This window comes from Trachypithecus francoisi, unplaced genomic scaffold, assembly GCF_009764315.1.
Source record: "Trachypithecus francoisi isolate TF-2019V2 unplaced genomic scaffold, Tfra_2.0 Contig00293, whole genome shotgun sequence".
Taxonomy (NCBI): domain Eukaryota; kingdom Metazoa; phylum Chordata; class Mammalia; order Primates; family Cercopithecidae; genus Trachypithecus; species Trachypithecus francoisi.
The window spans coordinates 78,856-99,376 of NW_022680549.1; positions in this window are offsets into that span (position 1 = coordinate 78,856).

Consider the following 20,521-nt stretch of genomic DNA (forward strand, 5'->3'; position numbering starts at 1 on the left):
CACATAAAACTACCATCAAGTCAAAAATCGGAAACAAGCCAAATGTCCCTCAGCAGGTAAACAGATAAACACATGATGGTATATCCATTCAATGGAGTAACTCAGCAATAAAAGGTAAGGAGTAATTGATCCAGGCAACAATGTGGATGGGTCTCAGGGTTTTTTGTTGAGTGGAAAAAGCCAATCTCAAAAGGCCAATCTGATTCCATTTATATAACATTATTTTTTTTTTTAGATGGAGTCTCGCTCTGTTGCCCAGGATGGAGCACAGTGGCATGATCTCGGCTCACTGCAACCTCTGCCTCCCGGGTTCAAGCGATTCTCCTGTCTCAGCCTCCCAAGTAGCTGGGACTATAGGCGCACATCACCATGCCCAGCTAATTTTTGTATTTTTAGTAGAGATAGGGTTTCACCATTTTGGCCAGCATGGTCTCGATCTCGCGGCCTCATGATCCACCCCCCGCCCTTGGCCTCCCAAAGTGCTGAGATTATAGGCATGAGCCAACGTGCCCAGCCAACATTCTTTTGTTTTTTGTTTTTGAGATGGAGTCTTGCTCTGTAGCCCAGGCTGGAGTACAGTGGCACGATCTCAGCTCACTGCAACCTCTGCCTCCCTGGTTCAAGTGATTCTCGTGCCCTGGCCTCCTGAATAGCTGGGATTACAGGCATGCAACACCATGCCCGGCTATGTTTTGTATTTTTAGTAGAGACAGGGTTTCAACACGTTGGCCAGGCTGGTCTCGAACTCTTGACCTCAAGTGATCTACCTGCCTCGGCCTCCCAAAGTGCTGGGATTACAGGCATGAGCCACTGTACCTGGCCTTATATAACATTCCTGAAGTGACAAAATTATAGAGTTGGAGAATAGATCAGTGGTTCCAGGGGTTATAGTAGGAGAAAGGATATGACTGAGGGGTAACAGGAAGAAATTTTTTCTTTTTTTTTTTTTTGAGACAGAGTCTTGAACTGTCACCCAGGCTGAAGTACAGTGGCACGATCTCGGCTCACTGAGACCTCCGCCTCCCAGGCTCAAGCAGTCCTCCCACGTCAGCCTCCTTCATAGTTGGGACTGCAGGAGCGTGCCACTGGGCTCAGCTAATTTTTGTATTTTTTGTAGAGATGGAGTTTCATCACGTTGCCCAGACTAGTCTCAAACTTCAGAGCTCAAGTGATCTACCTGCTTCAGCCTCCCAAAGTGCTAGGATTATAGGCATGAGGCACTATATCTAGCCCCAGGAAGAAATTTCTTAGTGGTGATGGGATACTTCTGTATTTTTATTGTGGGGATGGTTACTTGAATCTATGCACGTGATAAAGTTTCATAAAACTTGTCCAGGCTCAGTGGCCTAGAATCCCAGCACTTTAAGAGGCCAAAGTGAAAGGATCACTTGAGGCCATGAGTTTGAGGTTACAGTGAGCTATGATTGTGCCACTTCTCTCCAGCCTGTCTCAAAAAATTTTTTTTCATAGAATTACATACCAAAAGAAAAAGATGAGTGGGTCTTTTGTGTGTATCTATTATGTTCCCAACACTGCTTTTGGGACTTTACACACAGTAACTGGCTGGGTGCGGTGGCTCACACCTATAATCCGAGCAATTTGGGAGGCCAAGGCAGGCAGATCACTTGAGTCCAGGGGTTCGAGACCAGCCTGGGCCATAGTGAGACCTCATTTCTTTTTTTTTTTTTTTTTGAGACAGAGTCTTGCTCTGTCCCCCAGGCTGGAGTGCAGTGGCGCAATCTCGGCTCACTGCAAGCTCCATCTCCCAGGTTCACGCCATTCTCCTGCCTTAGCCTCCCAAGTAGCTGGGACTAATTTTTGTATTTTTAGTAGAGACGGGGTTTCACCGTGTTAGCCAGGATGGTCTCGATCTCCTAACCTCGTGATCCGCCCGCCTTGGCCTCCCAAAGTCCTGGGATTACAGGCATGAGCCACCACGCCCGGCCGTGAGATCTCATTTCTACAGGAAAAAAATAATAATAATAATGATGATGGTGTGTGCCTGTAGTCCCAGCTACTCGGAAGCTGAGGTGGGAAGATTGCTTGAGCCTGGGAGGTCAGGCTGCAGTGAGCCAACATTGCATCACTGCACTCCAGCCTGGGCGACAGAGTGAGATTCTGTCTCAAAAAATAAAAACAAAAACAAACCAGACAGACAGTCACCTTAGGAATAAACATTATATCCCCACTTTATAGTCAAGGAAACACTGAGAGAGTATAATCACCACCCAGTCACATAGCTGGTAAGCGGTAAAACCAGGGTTTAAACAAAGTGTACCCGACTCCAAGGCTTTGGCCCTTTCTCATGTTCCCTGCTAACATACACACAAACTCCAAGAATGGGGCCTCCATCCCGCCCGTGGGAGATCTTTCTAGCCCTGATGTTGCCTCACACCACGGCGGAGTGTCCGCACTGTGTTTTCTGTACTCCCTGGATAAACACAGAAAGTCCTGCTCTGTGAAGAGGCCGTCAAAATTAGCACAGAGATGAGGCATTGGAGATCAAACTCCAGGACAAGTCCAGAGAGACAGATGGCTCAGCCCGAGGTCAGGGTCCTCTTTATACCTCACTTGAATTTAGACGGCAGGCCGGGCATGAGGGCTCATGCCTGTAATCCCAGCACTTTGGGAAACCGAGGCGGGTGGATCACCTAAGATTAGGAGTTCGAGACCAGCCTGGGCAATAGGGCAAAACCCCGTCTCTACCAAAAAACTAGCCAGGTGTGGTGGCACGCATCTGTAGTCCCAACTACTCAGGGGCCTGAGGCAGGAGAATCCCTTGAACCCGGGAGACAGAGTTTGCAGTGAGCCAAGATTGCTCCATTGCACTCCAGCCTGGGCAACGGAGCAAGTCTCTGCCTCAAGACAAAAAAAAAAAAAAAGAATTTAGATGGCAACCAACTTCCCAAGGGTGTGTGTCCCTGGGCTGCTTCCCCTGACTCCCTCCAGGCTGAGCTGCAGACCCCTCTTCCATGCTTCCACATCAGCAGGATTTACCTTAATTGAGGGCCTAATGTACGGTTCTAGAATCACCAATGTATAATTGTTGACGTGGGAGCCTCTCACAGAACTTGGCCTAGGTAGAAGCCCAGTAAGCGTTTGCTGAGTGAATGAATGAACTGCAAGAATCTCATGCAAGGGCTGTGGACTCAAACACCTTCAGAGGCCAGGCAGACACCACCAATGAATGAGGTTGGGGATGGTGATTCGTAGGGAGTGGAGAGGACAGGGGTGGAGTGGGGACATGTGCCAGAGCCACGGGGCAGCTGCCACTCCGCTTGCCCTCATGCTGCCAGGCAGGAATGTGGGCCATCTATTACCACATCTGATTTTTCAAAAGAAGCCAAAATCCAGTCTTTTATGATAAGCTCCTGATTTGTTCATGTTTTCATGTTGTGGACTAATTTTAAGTTTGTGTTTTTTTTTTTTTTTGAGACGGAGTCTCGCTCTGTTGCCCAGGCTGGAGTGCAGTGGCCGGATCTCAGCTCACTGCAAGCTCCGCCTCCCGGGTTCCCACCATTCTCCTGCCTCAGCCTCCCCAGTAGCTGGGACTAAGGCGCCCGCCACCTCCCCTGGCTAGTTTTTTGTATTTTTTAGTAGAGACGGGGTTTCACCATGTTAGCCAGGATGGTCTCGATCTCCTGACCTCATGATCCGCCCATCTCAGCCTCCCAAAGTGCTGGGATTACAGGCTTGAGCCACCGCGCCCGGCCTTTTTTTTTTTTTTTTTTGAGATGGTTTTTGCTCCGTGGCCCAAATTGGAGTGCTGTGGTGCCATCTCAGTTCACTGCAACCTCCACCTCCCGGGTTCACGCCATTCTCCTGCCTCAGTCTCCTGAGTAGCTGGGACTACAGGCGCCCACCACCATGCCTGGCTAATTTTTTTTTTTTTTTTTTTTTTGTATTTTTAGAAGAGACAGGGTTTCACCGTTTTAGCTGGGATGGTCTCGATCTCCTAAATTCATGATCCACCCGCCTTGGCCTCCCAAAGTGCTGGGATTACAGGCGTAAGCTACCGCACCCGGCCTAATTTTAGGCTTTTTAAATTAAGTGAGGGCCAAACGAAACACATATGCTAGTTGAATACTGCCCAGAGGACATGGTTTAGAATCTCTGCTTTGAAATTTCAGGATGTTCCAGCGTTTCTGATGCAGTAACAGTGATTTTCCTGATGACTACGAGACAAAGGTGTCCACAGCAGGTAAAGGAAAGCCAGTGTCACCAACAGCCATGAGCCAATTCCATGTGGACAGCCGCCTCTGCTGGCATCCCAGTGGGAGGGGCTCCAAGAGCCGATAAGAGCTCTGAAGGCAGGATTGCAGGGAGGACAGGGTGGAGGGTACAGATGACCCATGACTGCCGGCTGGAGTAGTATAAGACTCTTGTATAACTTGAATTCTCATGAAACATGCATTTTTGATGGATTATTAGATTATTTTCATCCTTGCACTAGTGGCACAAAGACCGGACAATCCCATGTAATGGACAAAAGATACTGCCACTTGCACCAGACAGAGGGAAGCTAAGACAAGGTTGGACAAGGTCCTGGGAAAGAGGCCACAGGTGGCAAATCCACCCCGCCTGAAGGACCTCATCTGGGTGCAGACTTCTACCTCCCACCCTTCGCTTCAATACCGGAGGTCTTTCTTGTTTTCCTCACCTAACAGTTCTTTTTCTCAAACTAAGGAAATGAGCGCACATCTCAGAGTGGCCCCAGTTCAAATCCTTCCTCTACCATTTGCTGACTGTGATGAACAGCTCTGGAATCCCCATTTGTCCATCTTTCCAACATGACTCGTAAATGTTGATATCACACCTCCCGGATGTGATAGGATGAGGGCACTTCATCTCTTAGGTGTTCTTCCCAAAATTCTGCAGTCCCAGTATAATCATGAGAAGACCAGAAGGCCGGGCGTGGTGGCTCAAGCCTGTAATCCCAGCACTTTGGGAGGCCGAGACGGGCGGATCACGAGGTCAGGAGATCGAGACCCTCCTGGCTAACACGGTGAAACCCCATCTCTACTAAAAAATACAAAAACTAGCTGGGCGTGGTGGCGGGCGCCTGTAGTCCCAGCTACTCGGGAGGCTGAGGCAGGAGAATGGCGTGAACCCGGGAGGCGGAGCTTGCAGTGAGCTGAGATCCGGCCACTGCACTCCAGCCTGGGTGACAGCGAGACTCTGTCTCAAAAAAAAAAAAAAAAAGAAGAAGACCAGAAACTGTCACCACTCAGAGGATACTAAGGACAGATGAACACTCAACGCAACACAGTGTCCTGATTTAGGTCCAGGAAGGGAAAGAGGCCATTAGTAAGACAACTGCCGTAGTCCAGTTGAAAAACCATGTATCTAGGCCGGGAGCAGTGGCTCATGCCTGTAATCCCAGCACCTTGGGAGGCCTAGACAGGTGGATCATTTTAGATCAGGAGTTTCAGACCAGCCTCGCCAACATGGTAAAACCCCATTTCTACTAAAAATACAAAAGTTAGCCAGGCATAATGGCACGTGCTTGTAATCCCACTACTCAGGAGGCTGAGGCAAGAGAATCACTTGAACCTGGGCAATGGAGGTTGCAGTGAGCTGAGATCCGGCCACTGAAGTCCAACCTGGGTGATAGAGCGAGACTCCGTCTCAAAAAAAAAAAAAAAAAAAAACACAGATAGCCGAGTGCAGTGGCTCACCCCTGTAATTCCAGCACTTTGGGAGGCCAAGGTGGGCAGATAACTGAGGGTTGAGAGTTTGAAACCAGCCTGGCCAACATGGTGAAACCTTGTCTCTACTAAAAATACAAAAAATCAGCCAGGCATGGTGGCGCACGCCTATAATCCCAGCTACTTGGGAGGGTGAGGCAGGAGAACAACTTGAACCAGGGAGGCAGAGGTTGCAGTGAGTGGAGATTGTGCCATTGCACTCCAGCCTGGGCAACAGAGTGAGGCTCCATCTTAAAATAATAATAATAATAATAATAAAATGAAAATTATGGGGCAGGGTGTAGAGGCTCACACCTGTAATCCCAACACTTTAGGAGGCTGAGGCAGGTGGATCACCTGAGGTCAGGAGTTCAAAACCAGCCTGGCCAACACAGTGAAAAAATGCAAAACTAGCCAAGCATGGTGGGGTGCGCCTGTAGTCCCAGCTACTTGGGAGGCTGAGGTGGGAGGATTGCTTGAACCTGGGAGGTGGAGGTTGCCGTGGGCTGAGATCGCACCGCTGCACTTCAGCCTGGGTGACAGTGAAACTCTGTCTCAAAAAATAAAAATAAAAGTTAAATAAAAATAAAAATAGTTAAGATGGCAAATTTTATGTTATATGTATTTTACCACAATTTCTTTTCTCTCTTTTTTTTTTAAAACAGAGTCTCGGCCGGGCGCGGTGGCTCAAGCCTGTAATCCCAGCACTTTGGGAGGCCGAGACGGGCGGATCACGAGGTCAGGAGATCGAGACCATCCTGGCTAACACGGTGAAACCCCGTCTCTACTAAAATATACAAAAAATTAGCCGGGCGAGGTGGCGAGCGCCTGTAGTCCCAGCTACTCGGGAGGCTGAGGCGAGAGAATGGCGTAAACCCGGGAGGCGGAGCTTGCAGTGAGCTGCTGAGATCCGGCCACTGCACTCCAGCCTGGGCGACAGAGCGAGACTCCGTCTCAAAAAAAAAAAAAAAAATAATAATAATAATAATAATAATAATAAAACAGAGTCTCGCTGTGTTGCTCAGGCTGGAGTGTAATGGTGCGATCTCGGCTCACTGCAACCTCCATCTCCCAAGTTCAAGTGATTATCCCGCCTCAGCCTGCCAAGCGGCTGGGATTACAGGCACCCACCACCATGCCTGGCTAATTTTTGTATTTTTAGTAGAGACAGGTTTTCACCATGTTGGCCAGGCTGGTCTCAAACTCCTGACCTCAGGTGATCCGCCCAACTCGTCCTCCAAAGTGCTGGGATTACAGTGTGAGCCACTGTGCCCAACCCACAATTTCTTAAAATAATAAAGAAATCAATACAGATGTGACTGTATATGTGCGTGTGCATGTGTGTGTACACGTCTATATTCCCCAGCTACATCCACTGAGAGGGACAAGGAACAGCCTCCTCCTAGTGGCAATGAGCATATGTAGCATCCAGATCTTGACTTCTAAATACCATTTTCAAAAAGGGGAACCAGGATCTTTGGAGAACAGACTGATTCCAGGGCTGGGACAAAAAAAATACAGATGCTTCTGTAACAGCTTGTACTAAAAAACTCAAAGAATGATGGGTCACCGCCAAAGGACATGGCTGTGAGCTTGAGTGGGCTCCCACTGGCCAAACTGGAAATTATTATTATTATTATTATTATTATTAATTGAGATGGAGTCTCTGTCGCCCAGGCTAGAATGCAGTGGTGCAATCTCAGCTCACTGCAACCTCTGCCAGGTTCAAGCGATTCTCCTGCCTTAGCCTCCCAAATAGCTGGGACTACAGTTGTGTGCCACCACACCTGGCTAATTTTTGGTTTTTTTTGTTTTTTTTTTTGAGACGGAGTCTTGCTCTGTCGCCCAGGCTGGAGTAGAGTGGCCGGATCTCAGCTCACTGCAAGCTCTGCCTCCCGGGTTTACACCATTCTCCTGCCTCAGCCTCCCAAGTAGCTGGGACTACAGGCGCCCGCCACCTCGCCCGGCTAGTTTTTTGTATTTTTAGTAGAGATGGAGTTTCACCGTGTTAGCCAGGATGGTCTCAATCTCCTGACCTCGTGATCCGCCCATCTCAGCCTCCCAAAGTGCTGGGATTACAGGCTTGAGCCACCACGCCGGCCAATGTTTGTATTTTTAGTAGAGATGGGGGTCTCACCATGTTGGCCAGGCTGGTCTCGAACTCCGGACCTCAGGTGATCCACCCGCCTCAGCCTCCCAAAGTGCTGGGATTACATGCATGAGCCACTATGCCTGGCCTGGGAATAATTTAATTATTACGGTGAATCGTGAGAGTCATGGATTATAACCTATTGCATTCACGAGTCCGTGCAGACATAAATAAATCACTTGCCCAAGATCACAGTGGGATAAGGTAGCACTGGGGACAAAGGACACTCACTCTCATTTTCCTTTAGCGCTTCCTTCCCCCCAGATGCTGTGAGTGGTAAGGACATAGAGCAAGCTGGAAGCCCAGAAAATTCCTAGAGAGAGCATCCAGGACATATGGACTTTTGAGATCTGTCCAGTGTCATTTCCTGTTTCAAATCACGCTGGGGGAAGGGGAGGTGCAGGAGGTGCAGTGAGGGAGGGGGTGTGGGGGTGAGAGAGGCTGGAGAGCAGTGGGGAGGCTGGTCCATCAGCTGCGGCTGCCAATGATGCTGAGGGACTGGTCGGGAGGGTACGGGCGAGGGACCTCCTGGAGAGCGAGGTGCCCACATCTGGTTCACATTGAAGGGTAAAAACAAACAGGTTTGTAAGCTGGAAGGAGCCCAGCAGCCTGAGCCAAGCTGTGCTGCTCGGACACTAGGGCACAGCATCCCCTCTTCCACGGGTCACTGGGCCTGGCCAGCTCCCAAGGGCTTGCAGAGGGGACGCAGTTGGAATAAGGCCATCTTCTCTGCTTAGAACCACATTATCTGGGTCCAGCTCCTCCTAATGTACAAACCAGCCTCATCGTGTGTCCGGAGAGGCTGGTTCTTTGATTTGTAGATGACTCATTTCAGGCCCTTGAATGAGACTGAGACTGCACATGTGCCAAACGTCACCATGTCCACCCAGAGGGCTTGTTTGTGCTTCGTGTAATGTCTCCCTTGGCTGGGAAAAGACAGCGGCTTGCTGTGGAATCTGGAGCAACTTTCTTAACTTCTATGAGCCTCAGTTTCCCCAGCTATAAAATGGAAACAACAGCCCCTCCTTAAGGGTCTTGGTTGGCCTATTAGAGTTACTGAGCGTCAGGCCCAGCCAGTGCCGAAAAGCTCTCAGTCAGCATCCACCATTCCTACTGGTCATGTGGACTCCAGCCTTCTCTCTTCTATTGGCTATTTAAAGTTAGCCTGTAGTCCCAGCTCCTTGGGAGGCTGAGGTAGGAGGATCACTTGAACTCGGGAAGCAGAGATTGCAGTGAGTCAAGATCGTGCCACTGCACTCCAGCCTGGGTGACAGAGTGAGACTCTGTCTCAAAAAAAAAAAAAAAAGTTTTAGGTAAAAAAGACTTTCCTCTAGGCCAGGCATGGTGGTTCACACCTGTAATCCCAGCACTTTGGGAGGCCGAGGCAGGTGGATCACCTGAGGTTAGGAGTTCAAGACCAGCCTGGCCAACATGGTGAAACCTTGTCTCTACTAAAAATACAAAAATTAACTGGGCGTGGTGGCATGTGCCTGTAATCCCAGCCACTTAGGAGGCTGAGGCAGGAGGATCACTTGAACCTGGGAGGCGGAGGTTACAGTGATCCAACATTACGCCACTGTACTCCAGCCTAGGTGACAGAGCAAGACTCTGTCTCAAAGAAACAAAGCAAAAGTTTTAGGAAAAAAAGACTTTCCTCTAGGATTTGTATTCCAGCAATTAGTACCATCCTTGGCAATATGAGGCAAGTGGCAGACAGACCACAGATGACTTTCCAGTTTTGCTATTTGGTGGCTGTGTGACACTAAAAAGCTTTTTTTTGAGACGGTGTCTCACTCTGCTGCCCAGGCTGGAGTGCAGTGGCGCGATCTCGGCTCACTGCAAGCTCTGCCTCCCGGATTTACACCATTCTCCTGCCTCAGCCTCCGAGTAACTGGGACTACAGGCGTCCGCCACATTGCCTGGCTAGTTTTTTTTTTTTTTTTTTTGTATTTTTTTAGTAGAGACGGGGTTTCACCGTGTTAGCCAGGATGGTCTTGATCTCCTGACCTCGTGATCCGTCCATCTCAGCCTCCCAAAGTGCTGGGATTACAGACTTGAGCCACCGCGCCCGGCCTAAAAAGCTTTCTTAACCTCTCTTAGCCTCAGCTCCTTCTTCTGTAAAGGCAGAATTCTTGCCCTGCGTCTCAGGTATTTGTGAGAATTCGGAGTGGTAATGCATATCAGAGAAGGGGATGGTTTGTGGTAAATACTGTTTTCCTTCCCAGACCCATATTAAAGGCTCAAAGAATAGTCGTTGGGTGGAGGGGAAACACATCAGGGAAGCACCTTTCAAAATCGCTGGGTACGGCCCTGTCTCTGCTCAGCGCTAGTTCTTTCCTCTTCAGTAAGTGGCACCATGGCCAGGCACAACAGCTCACGCCTGTTATCCCAGCACTTTGGGAGGCCAAGGTAGGGGGATCGCTTGAGCCCAGGAATTTGAGACCAGCCTGGACAATACAGGGAAACCCAATCTCTACAAAAAAAATTTTAAATTTAGCTGAGCATGGTGGCACATGCCTGTAGTCCCAGCTATATGAGAGGCTGAGGCAGGCGGATCACTTGAGCCCAGGAAGCAGAGGTTGCAGTGAGCTGTGATAGTGCCACTGCACTCCAGCCTGGGTGACAGAGTGAGATCCTGACTCAAAAATAAATAAATAAATAAATAAATAAATAAACAAACAAATAAATAAATCCAGGCTCCGTGGCTCATGCCTGTAATCCCAGCACGTTGGGAGGCCGAGGCAGGCAGATCACTTGATGTCAGGAGTTTGAGACCAGCCTGGTCAACATGGCGAGACCCTATCTGTACTAAAAATACAGCAATTAGCCTGGTGTGGTGGTTCATGCCTGTAATCCCAGCTACTCAGAGGCTGAGGCAGGAGAAATGCTTGAATCCGGGAAGTGAATGTTGCAGTGAGCCAAGATTGTGCCACTGAAGTGAAGGTTGCAGTGAGCCAAGATTGTGCCACTGCACTCCAGGCTGGGCGACAGAGCGAGACTCTGCCTCATAAATAAATAAATCGGCAGCAGACAGCAGGGAGCTGATTCATTCTGGAGAGAGCCCTGAGGCTCGCGTCCGGCCAGCACCTTGTAGAGCCCTCAGCTTCCTACCCTGAACTCACCTCTTGCTGTCCCCAAACTTACAGAAAAGGACGTTGCACCTTTGCCAGATGCAACCAGCAGGCTGTCCTCTAGCGCCCTCCAGGGTGTTCTTGGGGAGTCCGCTTCCGTAGGCCCACTTGTTCACCGTCAAAAGCCCTTGGCCGGGTGGCCTTGGTGGCTCACGCCTGTAATCCCAGCACTTTGCGAGGTCAAGGCGAGCGGATCACAAGGTCAGGAGTTTGAAACCAGCCTGGCCAATATGGTGAAACCCCGTGTCTACTAAAAATACAAAAATTGGCCCCGTGTGGTAGCGAGCGCCTGTAGTCCCAGCTACTCAAGAGGCTGAGGCAGGAGAATCGCTTGAACCCAGGAGGCTGCAGTGAGCCGAGATCGCACCATTGCAGCACTACTCCAGCCTGGGAGACAGAGGGAGACTCCGTCTCAAAAAAAAAAAAAAAAAAAAAAGCCCTTGTCCGGGAGCCCCTACAAAGCAAAAGTCTGAGACACCATCTGCCTTGATCCTTGGGAGAAGGTAAAATTAGACAAACTGGTTACACCTTGGCAAATCATGTGACCTCATTATGCTTCCGTTTTCTCATCTGTAGAAAGGACTTTTTTGGTTTTTTTTGGTTTTTTTTGAGACACAGTTTTGCTCTTGTTCCCCAGGCTGGAGAGCAGTGGCACGATCTCAGCTCATTGCAACCTCCGCCTCCCGGGTTCAAGCGATTCTCCTGCCGCAGCCTCCCGAGCAGCTGGGACTACAGGCGCCCGCCACCACGCCTGGCTAATTTTTTGTATTTTTAGTAGAGATGGAGTTTCACCGTGTTAGCCAGGATGATCTCGATCTCCTGCCCTCAGGCAATCCACCCCTCTCGGCCTCCCAAAGTGCTGGGATTACAGACGTGAGCCACAACTCCCTGCCCCTTCATGCAGTTTCTCTTACTCCTTTCAGAAGCAAGGAGTCTGATATTCCATCAGCATGGAACCCACTCCTATAAACCAGCCTGCAATCCCAGCTGGTGAACTACAATCCAATCAGGAATTAAATCTAAATTCCTCCCATCTGATCACTGGGATCCCTACCCATCCAACTCACCCCCTCCTCCTCCAGAAATGTTACCAATCCCCTAAATGCCTCCAATCACCTGCTGAACCACCAGCCAAGAGCTTACTACTTCCTGTCTCCCAAGCTCAGACACTTGATGTAATTGATGGACATGCAGCATTGGGAGCTTTCACATTAAGCTCTTACTCTGAAACTTTGAACATGAAAAAGAGCTGAAAAAAGCAGATCTCCCAATCTCAGTGAAATTATAGGTAAAACTCCAAGTAGAATACCCCAAATAAATTGCATAAGTAATGATAATATCTCATAATGTGTTTATTGTATGCATATATATTAGATATATTTGGAATATATAGGTACTATGTATTCTAAACTTCTATCATCTATCTATCTATCTCCATCTATCTATAGTCACCCCAAAGGCTAAAAGAAAGTTTTCCACACTCAAGAGTGAAATGGGGCTGGGCTCAGTGGCTCACACCTGTAATCCCAACACTTTGGAAGGCTGAGGCAGGAGGATTGCTTGAGGCCAGAAGTTCAAGACCAAGACCAGCCTGGGCAACATAATGAGACCCTGTCTCTACAAAAAAATATAAAAATTAGCCAGCTATGGTGGTGCACACCTGTAGTCCCAGCTACTTGGGAGGCTGAGGTGGGAGGATTGCTGAGGACAAGAGGTGGAGGCTGTAGTAAATCATGATAGCTCCACTGCACTCCAGCCTGGGTAGAAAACTGAGACCCTGTCTCAAAAAAAAAAGAGAGAAAGAGAAGGAGAGAGTGAAATGGAACAAATTATACATCCTTTGCATGACAAGAAAGAGCTAGAAGAATAACATTGTGCAGGGTCCTGGTTTCTCTGAAGTAACTGATGTAATCTGCTCTGTGATCAGAAAGGGACATGATTATAGGTGGAGGCTGGAAAAAGGCTCTTTGAGCCACTGTTTAGATTTTGGGTTAAACCATTTTGCACAACTTGAAAAATAGTATGCTCTCAGAAAAACTATGTATCCAACATCCATCTATCTATCTATCTATCTATCTATCTATCTATCTATCTATCTGAAATGAGTTGCCCCCTTAAACTCCTGCTTTGTAAACCAACACTGACTGAGAGCTTACTTGGTGAGCTGGGTATTCAAATCACCTTTAAAGCACCTCTAGGAGTTAGATACTAGTTTCATCCTCATTTTGCTGAGTTGGAAAGTGAGGCACAGAGCAGTTAAGCAACTTGCTGGAGGTCACACAGCTATTAGGTGTCAGAGCTGGATTGAAATTCAAATCTGATTCCAGAGCCAGCGCTATTTACCACTAAGCTCTACTGCCTCCCTGTGGCGGCTTTCCAGTCAGGAGGGAGTCTGCAGCAGCTTTCACAAATACTGTACCTCCCTCGCCCACAACACACGGAACTCAGTCTCCCCCTGTTGCTTTTCATAGCAAACCCTATGCCCTGTGTTCATACTTTTGACATGCATAAAATCTTGACCCACCATGAGAAAAAAATACTTTGTTGATGTGTGTGTGTTTTAACCAATAACTTCTACTTTCTGTCTTTCTAAACTATTAGAAGGAAAAGCATTTGTTCTCATCTTTCCTATTTTTTGTGTGTTTGTTTGTTTTTTGAGACGGAGTTTCACTCTTGTTGCCCAGGCTAGAGTGCAATGGCATGGTCTTACCTCACGGTAACCTCTGCCTCGCAGGTTCAAGCAATTCTCCTGCCTCAGTCTCCCAAGTAGCTGGGATTACAGGCACCTGCCACCATGTCTGGCTAATTTTTGTATTTTTAGTAAAGATGAGGTTTTGCCATGTTGGTCAGGCTGGTCTCAAACTCCTGACCTCAGGTGATCTACTCACCTTGGCCTCCCAAAGTGCTGGGATTACAGGCCTGAGCCACTGCGCCTGGCCCTCACCCTTCCTATGTAAAACCAAAAGCATTCACTCACTGTCCGTCCACAGCACAGGTTGGAAGCCACTTAGGAGCCCTGGGGGTTGAATCTAGTGAAGAGAATCTGATGATGCTTGGTGCACTTTGGGGTGGATTCATTTTGACACCTAGATCTGAAGTTTTAGAAATACCATTGTTCTTCATATTGATGTTTTAGATAGAGGAAGCACGTTCGTTTTTTCTTTTTTTTCCTTTTTTTTTTTTTTTTTTTGAGACAGAGTCTCACTCTATCACCCAGGTTGGAGTCCAGTGATGCAATCTCATCTCACTGGAGCCTTGACCTCCCTGGCTCAAGCGATCCTCCCACCTCAGCCTCCCAAGTAGCTGGGACTACAGGTGCACACCACTACGCCTGGCTAATTTTTGTATTTTGTAGAAATGGGGTTTTGTCATGTTGCCCACGCTGGTCTTGAACTCCTAGACTCAAGCAATCCTCCTGCTTTGGCCTCCCAAAGTGCTGGGATTATAGGAGTGAGCCACCGCACCTGGCCAAAATGTTCCATGTCTTTATCTGGATGGTGGTTACCTGGGTGTCCAAAAATGCATTTAGTGGCGGGGCACAGTGGCTCACTCCTGTAATCTCGGGACTTTGGGAGGCAGAGGCAGGAGGGTCACTTGAGTCCAGGAGTTCAAGACCAGCCTGAGCAATATAGCAAAACCCCATCTCTACTAAAAATACAAAAATTAGCTGGGCATTGTGACTTGGGCCTATAATCCCAGATACTCAGGAGGCTGAGGCACGAGAATCACTTGAAGCCTGGAGGCAGAGACTGCAGTAAGCCAAGATTGCACCACTGAACTCCAGCCTGGATGATAGAGTGAGACCTTGCCTGAAAAAAAAAAAAACGTTGAGTAGCACACTCCAGATTAGAGCACTTCACACTCATTACTGAATATAAATTGCTCCTTAAGGCCAGGGCACTGTCTCACGCCTGTAATCTCAACACTTTGGGAAGCCGAGGCAGGCAGATCACCTGAAGTCAGGAGCTCGAGACCAGCCTGGCCAACATGGCGAAATCCCGTCTCTACTAAAAATGCAAAAATTAGCCAGGCATGGTGGTGGGTGCCTGTAGTCCCAGCTACTTGGGAGGCTGAGGCAGGAGAATTGCTTGAACCTGGGAGGCGGAGGCTGCAGTGCGCTGATATGGTGCCACTGCACTCCAACGTGGGTGACACAGCGAGACTCGTCTCAAAAAAAAAAATTAAATAAGTTGTATTAATTAAATAAAGACAATCAAAAGGGAGGAATCTAGGAGAATAAGTTATTTTAAGGGCAAACAAGGTTCATAAAACACACACACACACACACACACACACATCCTGTGGTGGTTGTCAGGAGTGGTGTGGGACGACAGAGGAAGAGAAGGCAGGGAGACCAGAGTTGAAGGCTAATCTCTTAGGCAGGAAAGGGCAAAGATATGCCCTTTTCATTGTCACCAGCTTTACTTTTACTTTTTAAAAGTAAATTGTTGGCTGGGTGCAATGGCTCACACCTGCCCAGCACTTTGGAAGGCTGAGGCAGGTGGATCACCTGAGGTCAGGAGTTCAAGACCAGCCTGGCCAACATGGTGAAACCCCATCTCTACTAAAAATACAAAAATCAGCCAGGCCTGATGGCACACACCTGTCAGCTATTCAGGAGGCTGAGGCACAAGAGAATCACTTGAACCCGGGAGGCAGAGGTTGCAATGAGCTGAGATTGCACCACTGCATACCGGAGCCTGGGCAACAGAGCGAGACTTTGTCTCAACAACAACAAAAAGTAAATTGGATCGGAGTGCAGTGACTCACACCTGTAATCCCAACAATTTGGGAGGCCAAGACTGGAGGATTGCTTGAGAAGTCTTCCTGGCTGAAGTGAAAGTTTCCCAGGCTTTCTCACGAGAGAATGTCTTTTAAGTTTACAAAAGGAAAGGCTGAAATTAAATTCCCTGGTATCTTTCTATCTTGCTGAAGCCTGGGGTCTCCCTGGCAGCTGGGCCCGGAGGAGGCAGGAAGTAAATAGCTGTTCTCTGAATGGGCTCTTCCGAGAAACGGGAATGCCTGACTGTATTCAGTGCAAGAAACACAGGACCTCAAAGCTCTGGGGCCCAACCGGGAACTACACAAGTGGTTTCTTTTCCAGAAAGCCCACTCATAAGACGCAGAGGCATCTAATTACCCAGGAACATATGGCACAGTGAGAGGCGAGTCTTCACCACCCAGAAGCTCAGGACAATGTCATCGCTCACAGAGGCATCGATGGGAGGGCTGAGCTCAGGAACCCACGAGAGGCTCAGGGTGCTGCCATGAGCTTAGATCCTAGACTTGAGTGGGCTGAAAGGTCACCAGGCTAAGATTTAGGGCTAACACAGAGGAGACAAGCCAACGCTGAGTCACTTTGAAGCTTGAAATCAGGGTTTTTAACCCCCATGCTATTGACATTTTAGACCAGAAAATTATTTATTGTGGGGGTTGTTCTGTGCATTATGGGGCGTTCAGCAGCATCCCTGGTCACTATCCACTAGATAACCATAGCATCCCCCTTCCCCAAGGTGACAACCAAAAATATCTCCAGGCCAGGCACAGTGGCTCATGCCTGTAATCCCAGCACTTTGGGAGGCCGAGGTGGGCGGATCACCTGAGGTCAGGAGTTCAAGACCAGCCTGACCAACATGGAGAAACCCCATCTCTACTAAAATTACAAAAATTATCCAGACGTGGTGGCAGGCGCCGGTAATCCCAGCTACTCGGGAGGCTGAGGCAGGAGAATCGCTTGAACCCACGAGGTGGACGTTGCAGTGAGCTGAGACCATGCCATTGCACTCCAGCCTGGGCAACAAGAGCGAATCTCCATCTCAAAAAAAAAAAAAAAAAAAAATCCCCAGATTTTTGTGAAATGTCATCTTGGGGGCAATATCTCCCTGGATTGAGAACCACTGCTTTAAATAAAAGCAAACTCTTACACCGGGCGCAGTGGCTCACGCCTGTAATCCCAGCACTTTGGGAGGCCGAGGTAGGTGGATCATTTGAGGTCAGGAGTTCGAGACCAGCCAGACCAACATGGTGAAACCCCGACTATACTAAAAATACAAAATTAGCTGGGTATGGTGGCACGCGACTGTAATCCCAGCGACTTGGGAGGCTGAGGCAGGAGAATCACTTGAACCTGGGAGGCGGAGGTTGCAGTGAGCCTAGATCGCGCCATTGTACCCAGCCTGGGCAACAAAAGTGAATCTCCATCTCAAAAAAAAAAAAAAAAAAAAGCAAAATCTTAGACTTGTCCATTTTTGGGCCATTGCCTGAAATCTTGGACAAAGGCCTCACTGACCCAGTTAAAATACCAGTATCTGAGCCCCACTGTTAGGCTGAGGCAAACTGAGGAGGCAATTAATTACGTGTTGCCTAACTTGCTTCTCCCTTGCAGTTTCAATTGCATTAGGCAGCCAGCTTCCCTTCCCCTCCACGGTTTGAATTGTTGCTGTGCTGGGCAAAAACTGCGGCTGGTCCACCTCAGAGCTGGCCTCATTTCAATAACAGCCGGGAGGACTGGCATGGGGCTTTCCAAGCTTAATTAGCTCATGTTTGTAAAGTTCCTTAGGAAGCTCAGGCCAGTATGCTATGGGAAGTCCAAGTTACTAGGATTCTCGCCACACTTAAAAAAAGAACATTCCCGCATAAAAATGCTGGTAGAGCCAGAAAAGAGCGCTTCAGAGCGTGTGTGTGAATAGCGAAGGGTCCTTGTGAACCACATTTGAGACCGTAAAGAAAGAGAGTAATGCATTCCAACTTTCAGGCCCTCCTCCTATTCTCTAGAGCAGGAAATTATGTAAAGTATTTCCTGAACAGCTGAAGTATGTTAGAAACCTGCTAGCATCCTCCACAGTATCTCCAGGAAATGGACACCGACGAATTTCTTTGCAACAAGAAACTATTTGAGCTCTACTGGCTGTTTCTACCTGAATGAGTTGGATACTCTCAGCCTGGGACCTGGAGAATACAATCTTCTTAGATCATGTTTATGTCAAACTCAGCATCCTACAGCAAGGACACACACGGGAAGAGAATTCCTCTTGTGTATGCACATATATATGAAGAATTCTCTTCTAGTGTGTGTGTGTGTGTGTGTATATAGTATATATGCACATATACACATATATTAGTATACATCAAGAGAGACGGAGACAGAATGAAGAACTTTGTTAGGTAATTTAACAATGTCAGTAATAGCTTGCTAGTTAGTTATTCCCGCTCAGTCTTCGGGTGGGGCAAGAATGAGGTCAGCCTCTTCTGTTTTAGGCAGAATTCTAGAACATGCAACAAAAGGAAACTGCTTGGCCCCATCCCACCTCTAGAGATTTGTTCTCTCCAAGGCCTGCCTATAAATCTCCCAGGGTGGGGATCCAGAAGCATGGTGCCCCGGCAAGCCAAGCTTGAACCTCCCAAGCAAATCAGCGTCGGAATGTTGGTGGGGTCACAGGATCAAGAGCCATCTGGGAGCCAGCTGTGACTTGGGCTGATTCCCATGGTTTCCTATGAGAAGGGTGAGTGTGATCACTACGGCCGAAATACCAAAGAAAAATGGCAATTGTTGCCTCCGGAGCAAAGAACAAGGCCTAGAGCAGAGCCGGTTCCTACAGAGAATGACAGATTGGATTATGCTGGTGAAGGCCAGGCAAGTTCTGTGCTTCCTAACCAGTTAGAAGCCTTTCCTCCTGCGGCGGCCGAGCTTGGATCCAGAGCTTGGGAAGTGTGGGACTTGCCTCTCTGAGACCTGGCTGTCAGCAGGAGGATGAGGAGCCAAACACTTCCCATTGTTAACCCACCCTCTGGGGCTTGCAGGGAAACTGCACTCCTGGCCGAACGAGAAATATAAACCCTTGCCATCTTCTCTTTCCGGGAACAAAGGCGCCACAGATTTTTAGTATTTTATCATGCTTTTGGAACGAATGTCAACTAAATGCCATCTTTTAGGGACAGCAGCTAAACTGTTCAACTGGAGTTCTTTAGTCAAATGGCAGTTACATTCATTGATCTGATGTCTTAAACTACTTAGGCTCAGGGAGTGACATTTAAAAAAAAAAAAAAAGCGGCTGGGTGCAGTGGCTCATGCCTATAATCCCAGCACTTTGGGAGGCCACGGTGGGCAGATCACAAGGTCAGGAGTTCGAGGCCAGCCTGGCCAACATGGTGAAACCCCATCTCTAAAAATATAAAAACTAGCTGGACACAGTGGTGCATGCCTGTAATCCCAGCTACTCGGGAAGCTTAGGCAGGAGAATCACTTGAACCCGGGAGGTGGAGGTTCCAATGAGCCAAGATCACACCATTGCACTCCAGGCTGGGCAACAAGAGCAAGACTCCATCAAAAAAAAAAAAAAAAAGGCCGGGCACAGTGGCTCACACCTGTAATCCTAGCACTTTGGGAGGCCTGGGCAGGTGGATTCCCTGAGCTCAGGAATTTGAGACCAGCCTGGGCAACAACGGTGAAACCCCATCTCTACTAAAATACAAAAAATTAGCTGGGCGTGGCAGCATGTGCCTGTAGTTCCAGCTACACAGGAGGCTAAGGCAGGAGAATCGCTTGAACCTGGGAGGAGGAGGTTGCAGTGAGCCGAGATCACGCCACTGCACTCCAGCCTGCGCAACGGAGCAAGACTCCATCTCAAAAACAAAAAAAGAAAAAAAAAAGCACATTTACAAATGTGTAGAAAATAGGCTGGGTGCAGTGGCTCACATCTGTAATCCCAGCACTTTGGGAGGCCGAGGTAGGTGGATCACCTGAGGTCGGGAGTTCAAGACTAGCCTGGCCAACATGGTGAAACTCTGTCTCCTACTAAAATACAAAAATGAGCTGGGCATGGTGGTGCATGCCAGTAATCCCAGCTATTCGGGAGGCTGAGGTGGGAGAATTGCTTGAACCTGGGAGATAGAGGTTGCACTGAGCCAAGACTTCACCACAGCACTCCAGCCTGGGCAACAGAGTGAGACTTCATCTCAAAAGAAACAAAAAAAGCCGGGCGCGGTGGCTCACACCTGTAATCCCAGCACTTTGGGAGGCCGAGGCAGGTGGATCACCAGGTCAGGAGATCGAGACCATCCTGGCTAACACGGTGAAACCCCATCTCCACTAAAAATACAAAAATGAGCCAAGTGCGGTGGTGGCGCCTGTGGTCCCAGCTACTCGGGAGGCTGAGGCAGGAGAATGGCGGGAACTCGGGAGGCACAGCTTGCAGTGAGCCGAGATCGCGCCACTCACTCCAGCCTGGGCGACAGAGCGAGACTCCGTCTCACAAAAAAAAAAGAAAAAAGAAAAAAGAAAAGAAATGGAAAGGAACTATACCTGAAGCTTGTAATATTTTGAAGGTAGCTCTACCTTTGAGAACCTAATTTTCCCCAGGCTATGATCCCCTTTCTTTGAAAAGCACCCACATGTATTTAACAGTAAACTTTGCATACAGTTTCAGATGTTCAGGAGCCCCGTAACCTATCTTGGATCTCAGGTTACACAGGTTAAGAATTCTTATTCATGCCAAAATATACAATCCATGGTAGAATTTTAGGTTATTATTTTAATCTTTGTGGTATTGTTTTTC